Here is a 9,306-nt window from a genome sequence, read left to right on the forward strand (position 1 = left end):
GTGATATTGACCCAAAAACATTGTAAATTCAGTGTATTGGGATAGATATACAGTACTAGTGGTAGAACTGGAGATAGGTTTGAGCTTCAATTCCATTACTTACTAGTTACATAAGCAGTTACTACTTTGAATATTAGTTCCCTATACAAAATGAGGATTATAATAATACAAATAAAAATACATAAAATTTCTTAGCTCTGTTATGAGCTGGGCACTGTGCTAACACAGAATTGTTAAACATATGATAGATTGTGTCAGCAAATGTACTTTAAAGTACTGTATGTATTTTATGTAATACCTAAAAACATCGTTTTTTTTCTTATTGATGTATACTATTTACCAAACTTATTCAGATGAGTTTGCAGAATTCTATTAAGTTCTCCCCACTGGAGAGACCTACAATCTTATTCTGTGCCAGTGACTGGGTAAACACAGGTGTTTCATTCAGGGATAAAGATGAATGAGCCATAGCCTAAGAAATGTGTCTCAGGGTCAGCTTCATTACTAACAAAGGTGAGAGTTAGATCTCCATCTGTCTTGAAACTTGAATCTTTTAATTGGTTTTGAATTCAGATAACAAAGAAAGTTGGTATTTATTAGCCCCACAAAAACCCTGATAACATTGTTTTTATACTTAACTCTTTAGCATTTGACATTTAAAAGATTGAGTGTAACTATCAAAATAAAAATAATTAATATTCTAATATTCTAAAAGTATTCATTTTAAACTTAATGTGTATTGATTGTCTAAATTTGGATATACTTGTTTTAAAAAAATTGATTGTCTAAATATGGATATACTTGTTTTAAAAAAAAGGGGTAAACAGCTTTCCCCTTGATTATGAGATGAACCAATTTAAAAGTACTTTGTAAATAATAAATGCTATAATTGGTAAGCTGCTATTAATATTTTTACTAATTATATTTATTAATTTAAAAATTATAGGAAAGATATAATCTTTCTGTTTAGGGTGTTGGCCCTGTCAGAAATTGAGTAACTTATGGACAGGGAACACTATACTTTCCCAAAGTTACAGTAAGATAAGTATCTCATTGTTTTTAGAATTGCCTGAAATGACTGGCTGTAAATAGATTTGAAATAATAGATGTCTCTAGAGTTTAAAAGGGGTTCTTGCTACTCAAAGTATGTACCCTGGTCCAACAGCATTATACTGTTACTGGGAGTTTCTTATAAATGTAGATTCTTAGAGCCTTACTCAAAACTTACTGAATCAGAACATGCATTTTTTTTCCAGATTCCCATGTGATTATATTTTTAGGAGTATTTGAGAAGCCTTGATAAAGGACACACTCAGTGAAATAAAATCACAGAAGTAAAGTAATACTACACCTGTGCCGTAAAGTCAAGATATTTACTTGCTAAAATATTTATGCACCCAAGATGATTTCTTACTGATCTTCCAACAATGAATAAATTAAAATGTGCTCAGTTTCTCTTATTCTATTCCCTGTGTGATATATGAGAAGCATCAGTGTTATGAGGGTGTCTTTCAGAGTTTCCAGAAAACTAAACCATGGACTCATGTTCAAGATGGATTTTTTCATTCTATTCTATGCCTCCATGATTGAGTTCAAACATTAACAGCCTCTGAAATTAAGGAGAGCCAATTGCTCTTTATCAGGGCATGTATCATGGCAAGTAATATTCCACTGAACATACATTTCAGCCTGGAAACACTATAAATAATGTAGACAATATGTGTTGATTTGCTGAGTATAGTCCTCGATTATTCCTTTCATTTTTGCATAATTAGTAATGGTGCCCCATTTACACTTAAAGTTATCTGGTTTGAATAATAAATTCTATGGTCACTCAGTCTATAAATAAACTAAACAAGAATACCTGAATGACTGCCTAAGGATTGTCATCAGATAACTTACTATTCTCAGGCTTAATTTTACAATACAAATATAATTTTAGGGCAACTTCTACTCCCAATATGTTTGAAATAGAGTCTTTTTGAGGAAACTTCCTACTGTTTCCATAGTGGCTATACATTTTGTATTTTTTACATTCTACCAACAATGTACAAGTGTTCGAATTTCTCTACATCCTCACTAACAATTGCCTTTTTTGGGGAGAATGGGGTCGATAATAGCCATTATAAGGAGTAAAGTGATATCTCTTTTTTTACTTGTATGTCCCTGAAGTTGAGCACCTTTACTTATACCTGTTTGCCATTTGTATGTCTTCTATGAAGAAATGTCCATTCAAATATTTTTTCATTTGTTAATTGGGTTATTTATTTTTGTGTTGTTAAGTTGTAGGAGTTCTTTATATATTTTAGAAATTAACCCCTCATGGGATATATGGTTGGCAAATATTTTCTACCATTCTTTGTGTTGCCTTTTCACTCTGTTGATTGTTTCTTTTGCTGTGCAGAAGCTTTATAGTTTGATGCACACCCACTTGCTTATTTTGCTTTCATTGCCTGTGCTTTTGGTGTCAGATCCATGAAATCATTGCCAAGACCAATGTCACAAAGCTTTTTCCCTAGGATTTTTACAGTTTCCAGTCTTAAGTTTGTCTTTAATCCATTTTGAGTTGATTTTTGTGTATAGTGTAAGTAGGAGTCCAATTTCATCTTTTGGCATATTGCAGTTTTTTTTTGGTATATGAATTATGCCTCAAAAAGCTGAAAAAAAACAGAAAATAAAGTCTTGCTAAAATAGAGATTTATAACTAAAATGTTTCTGAATGGTTTCTTTCTCTCTTCCATGCCCTTTCTTCCAAATACCACTATAAATAATCTAATTTTATTTTTTGAACTGAAATAATGTAGAAGTTATGATTACTTCATGATGAAAGGTTTTATATTTGGCATACTAGAAATAAAGCACTACCATGTGACAGATATTGTTCTATATCTTGTTTAGGACATGGAATTCTTCACCTAACATTTCTCTATGTTCTGCAACTAGAGAGGAGGAGAACTAGACTAGAATATGAAGCTCCAAGCCCATGGTTATTTTCACTATTCTTCACTGTAGATTTCTGGATATTTTTTTATACTACCGCCAGTATTCCCTGAATTTAAGGGAAAAGCTTTGTGACATTGGTTTTTCAGATAGGGAACACAACCAAAAGACATAAGCCTAATGATTCCTTTAGAAGCCTGTTTTCTTATAGAAAGCTGTTGCATGCTCCTAGAAACAGACTTTGAGATGGAGAGTAGAGTACGGGAGTCTTGTTAGGTATGACCTTCAGATCATTACCTATATACAGGAAAGGAAACAGGATTGGCAAGGGCAGAAAATTGGAACAAAAAGCAGTCTCAGAAGACCTCACAGGGAACTCTATAGCCAGGATGGCCCATCAGAACTATCTCAGATTTATGCAGGGTTGCTAGGTCTATGCATACTCCTCATCAACAAGCTAAACTCTCTGAACCTATGGTTTCTGACTCAAATTGCTGGGAGAGAGAAAAGAAGGAAGGCAGGCCAACCAGGATGAAAGAACCTATTCATGTCCCCTTCCAATGAGGCTTTTGTATGGACTGAGATAAGACTGGATAGGAATGGTTTTGCACAGCTCAGTATGTATTACTATTTCTAAATAAGAAGGAGTTCATGCATGTAATGAAGTATGCCTACAAACATTTTGGAAATTAATGTTCAGAATAGAGTGTTCTATTTGAAAGAGGCCCCAACATGAGTCAGTTATGCCCCTATAAACGACACTCTTCTCAAGTGATTTGTAGGGATAAAAAAAATGTTAAATTGGGCAATGAATCCCAGAGTATGCTTGACTTTCTAAAAATATTGATCCTTTTAAATAGCTTAGATAGTAAACTCTCCAATTTTCATGATTTTTAGTTTTACACCAAATCATAATATTGGGAGAAATATCACAACTTGAGTAAATTGCAAAGGTAGAACAGCAATATGATTTATTTCAACTCAAGTAAAGAAAAATGATGTACCTCCCAAGATGCATGTTGGAAGAGAGTTATTGTAATAAATAAGTTACACAAAAATTTTCTCTTTTGGTAAATAAATAATTGGTAAATGCTTTAGATTTGCAACACATGTGGGACTTAGACTGCCATAGGCAGAGATTTAGGGCTGGCTAGTTTTGTACTTTATGCCAGGTGCGAGTGTTGGCAGGAAAAAATCTGGAGAATTGAAAGGATATAGAGAATTACTTGGCCACATTGTTGTTTAGCATAGAAGAGATGTGTTATCCTGCACTGATGCCATGGAGAAGCAACTGCCAAAAACTCAGTTCTCTTACTAATGTTAAAACTACATTTCCTGCTCTAGATGATAAGGAAACATAAGTAAATCTAAGACTGAAAATATTGGTTTTATTTTTTTCTGTCATTATCTGCCATCACTACCTTTTTTCAGGAGTATAATATCCAGGGCATATGTAATTATATACATTTACTGAGTTTAAAAGCCTCCTTTATCTGGTGCCAACACCACTGGTAGGAGCGCGTCGTCTTTCCTCTCCTTTCTATCTTGCCTTGGAGATACATTCTGAAGTTGTTATGCAACTAATAATTTTTAAAAATTCCAATGTGTTTGGGCAACTTATTTGGTCAATAGCATTGAATAATTGAAGGAACACATCACTTAGAATCAGAAATTTGGGGTTCAATGGCCATTTACTAGCTACACCTTAAAATTATCATTAATCCTCTACCTATATTGCCATCTTCAAAATGGGAAAATATGTTTCTCAAAATTCACACCAGAAATAAAGGGATAATAGAAAACTAGGCAGCAATACAGATCTCCCAGCACCCATCTTTATAATTTTTCAGGTCATTTATAATCATTTCCTTCAGATGGATAACTTGTAAGGTGGAAAAATCGACTTGATTTTAAGTAGATAAAACAAGTCATAAAATGAAGCGACATGACTCAAAATGTTCCTTGAGTTTTGGCCTTAACTTCTGTGTGAAATGATGAATTTAATGGCAACTAGACAGAAACAAAGAAAAACATTTCAGGAACAATTATCAAGCTGCTAATATCCTCAGTGAAGCACAGCATGATTTGTTTCTGTTGCCTTGTTCCATTCCATTTGGCTAGAATCCCAGTTTATCCAGGCGTTCATGTATGGTTGAAATTAGTGAAAGTCTCATGCTTCCAGATTTTTTTCAGTTCTTTGTCTAATACAACACCTGCTTTCTTAGTGCTTTTCTTTTCAGACATCCAGAACCTGAGAGCAAAGTATACAGGCTCATTTCTATTCTGATCCTTGAAGATCATTTTCCTTCCTGTTTTTCTCAACTTTCAAATTTGTTCACTATTAAATTTCCCTCTACATATCCCTTGTGTTTTGTTTTGCTTTGTTTCCCAATTCTACAAGTGCTTAAAAATTAAACAAAGAAATTGTCTTGGCTCTAACCATACCTATTTGAGTTAATATTTCCTATCTTAGAAATAACTGAATAGAAATATTATCTAGAAATAGTTATACGGCTAGTTATAGCTACTGAAAGAAGACAAATATGGAATAGTGCATGTTCCACTTCTCTGCTTTCTTTATATCCATCTTCTTCTCTCTACAGTCGTTCTACAAGGAGGAGACTTTAGCAAACTCAATAGCTTAATAATTAGAATTTATTGCACATCACTTAAAGAGGGAAAGGCCAACTGAGGAGAAAGAATCAAATTCTGGTTAAAATTTTTGGTATTTTCAAATATTTCTGATAATTAAAAAATCTTGTTTAATTGTTTGGTTCTTATAGCCAATAGAAACAAACATAAGCATTAGATATATTAGTGTATATATATAATATATTTAATATATTAAATATATTAGTTTCAGAAATATTAAGACTAAATATACACAGAAATGATATCTGAAGATTAAACATATAGAAAGCCTTCAAAAACAATGTGAGAAAAACAAAATGAAGAAAAAGTGACAAGCTAAATTTTTAAATTTATGTTATAAATTTGTTACCAATCCAGTGCATACTAGACACACACACACACACACACACACACACACACACACACCCATAAAATCTCCACATTAACTTGGTGCTACAAAAAGTGAAATACAGAAAATTAGTTTCAGATCTGTCCCAAAGGCACATAATTCAGATTTGTCAGGCACACAAAATGCAGAATAGAGGTGAGTAGAAAAATCCATGTTAATGCTCTGCTTGTGTTGCTATTGGCAGAGCTTCCCCAGCTGAGGGAGCAGACCTTTAAATGTCCATATAAAATGTAAAAGAAACACAAAAAGACATTTAAATGTGACTTGATACAGCATTAAGTTCTCAACATAATCCCAGCATTTTAACAACCATCAATATCAGTCATTCAAACAAGAGTTATGCCAAACTCAAGCCAAAGCTCCTTTAAAAAAAAAAAAAAATGTTTTCAGCTAGAAAACATTCTCTTTCATGGGCTTGCAAGAGGGACAATATCAATGGAAATGGATAGAAGCAGAAGGTATTCCATCAGAATGAAATGCAAAGGAGAGAAGAGGAACACTTAAAAATAGATTTTCAAATTTAATCATCTCCAAGTATAGTATTTGTTAGGTTTTTAAAATGCAGAAGACACATGGCAGTATTTTGTTTTAAGCTCAGCAAACTTAACAGGCTAATTTGTGACACCTGTCCCTGTTGCTATTTAACATACAACACATATCGAGTATATGTGCAGAAACCTGAAAAGCTTAAGTATATTTAGCATAACCAACATTTTGTGAGATTCTAGGTGCAGGTGTTATGATTAAAAAAAAACTTATAAATGTACCTACAAAACCCTGACAGATGAGTAAGTAGAAACTGCAATGATCTTGTGCTGTTGGATAATAGAATACTACTAATTAATTACAATACCTACCATTTTCTCTTAAGCTACAGATTTCCTTTGACAAAAATACAAAGTTAGCTTTGTAAATGGTAGGTGCATAGAGCCATTGCTTCTCAATGCCAGGTGGTAGTCACTGCTGTGATTATAAGTATCATTATAATAAACATTTTGATGCTAAGCTTTCCTTATATTATCCTTCACAGAAAATGGGGTCACAATACAATAGGTACCTGTTTTATTGGCATTGCTCTCATTTCCAGACATCCTTGCTAGTTTACTCAACCAACCACCATAAAATCTCTGTGTTTAACCAAAGACTAGGTTGGAAGAGCAAACACCTGGATTCTAGTATGCACTCTTCTATTGTTTATTGTAAATTACCCATGGCATTTTTTGCTCTGCATTATTTTGAAATAGCTAAGCCACTTGTGATATGATCTCTCAATCAATGACAAGATACCCTTGTCATCGAAGCATTTTTCTCACCACGTATTTTTGCATTGTCACAGATTCCAAGGCTCTCTGCTATTTATAGAAACTTTCACATATCTGTCACCTGATTTTTAAAACACATACAAGGGACGCCTGGGTGGTTCAGTTGGTTAAGCATCTGACTCTTGATTTCAATTCAGGTCATGATCTCAGGGTGGGGAAATTGGCTCTTCACTGAGCATGGAGTCTGCTTGGGATTCTCTCTCCCTCTCTCTCTGCCCCTCCCCTGCTCACGCTCTCTCTCTCTCCCTAAAATAAAACAAAACAACAACAACCAAAAAAAAAAAAAAAAAAAAAAACCACACATAGGAAAATGTGGAAGAAAAAATTCCAAATAAAAGACTTTTTAGTATCAGCTTTTACACTACACACATACGTCTATAAATGATTTAGCCACTTGTCATAATGCAACTGAGGGGTCTTTAGGTATTTTTAGGGCTAATTTGCTTAGTAGACCTGAAGGAAGAGAAAGATGTATTTATCTCTTTCCTAAGTGGTTCCTTATAACTATTAAGATGTCTTTAAAATAGAAACTGTAGGAGTTGGCATTTTAGAATTCATTCTGACTTTCAGGTAATTTTTCTTTCACACAGTCTTTGGAACAATATATCTCCCCCAGAGGAATTTAAGGAAGTTGATGGCAGCTATTAGAATAATAGTAATCGACCATGAGAGACTATGGACTCTGAGAAACAAACTGAGGGTTCTAGAGGGGAGGGAGTAGGGGATGGGTTAGTCTGGTGATGGGTATTAAAGAGGACACGTATTGAATGGAGCAGTGGGTGTTATACGCAAACAATGAATCATGGAACACTACATCAAAAACTAATGATGTAATGTATGGTGATTAACATAACATAATAAAATAAAATAAAAAAAAATCAGTGATTTCATCTACAAAAAAAATAAAAATAAAATAATAGTAATCCTATGTCAATCAGAGGTTAGCAATACAATTAAATTCCCTTCAAAAAGTATTTACAATGGGCCTAATTAGAGTAAAATACTAAAAAAATTGGTATAATTTGCAAAACTTCATCAAATGGTAAATACCATAGATATATATTCCCCTACTCACAAGCATATACGTCTATAATAGAGGTACCTATCTGTGTGCTCACTACTAAAAGGAAAAAATATAGAGAAAACCATGTTGCATTGACTACAAATGTTAAGATTCACCTTGAAAAAAAATTTGACTAATAGGGAATTTTAAAAAATCATATCAGAATTAAATAATCCATGAGTTAAACCATCTTCTTAGATATAACTCAGCAATTAGGTAAGACCAACAAGGCCTTGATTAAGTGTCTAAGCCAATCATGGTGTGAACCAGAAGCTCAATTTTTAATCAATTATCTTTTTATCAAACAAGTGATTTCACTGTGTGTTTTCTAAAGCCTCTTTTTACACTGACAGACATTAAATTTGCTTTAATTTTTTCTTGCTTACGCATACTAAAACTTCTATCACAAGATCTATCCCACTTTCTTTAGTTTATTGATAAAATTAATCATCTTCATTAAGCCTGATATTGCAAGGATTCTAGGCCAATGGTCAAAAATCATAAGCAGGACTATGAACCTCTAGCAATAGTTATCAATATAGCTCTATAAAGTTTTCTGGATAATCTATCAAACAAATTTAATTAATTTTCTACTGCTGTGTAAAACTGCCCCAAAATTCAGCAGTTTGAAACATTGAAATTTATTAGCTCACGTAGAGATCAGGAATCCAATAGTGGTTTAAAAGCTGATCCTGATTCAGGAGGCTCTTTTTTAAGATTTCTGTCAAGCTGTCAGCTGGGACTGGAATCATATGAAAGTTTGACAGACACTAGAGCATCTGCTTTCATGATAGCTCACTCATATGGTCAGTGGTCAAAGGACTCAGTTGTTTATCACCCGTGTTCCAGCACTGAGCTATGCTACATGGCAACTGGCTTCTCCCTAAGTGAGTGATGCAAAAGAGACAGACCAAGATGGAAACCACAATACCTCTCATAAA

The sequence above is a fragment of the Halichoerus grypus genome, chromosome 5, assembly GCF_964656455.1.
Source record: "Halichoerus grypus chromosome 5, mHalGry1.hap1.1, whole genome shotgun sequence".
Classification (NCBI taxonomy): domain Eukaryota; kingdom Metazoa; phylum Chordata; class Mammalia; order Carnivora; family Phocidae; genus Halichoerus; species Halichoerus grypus.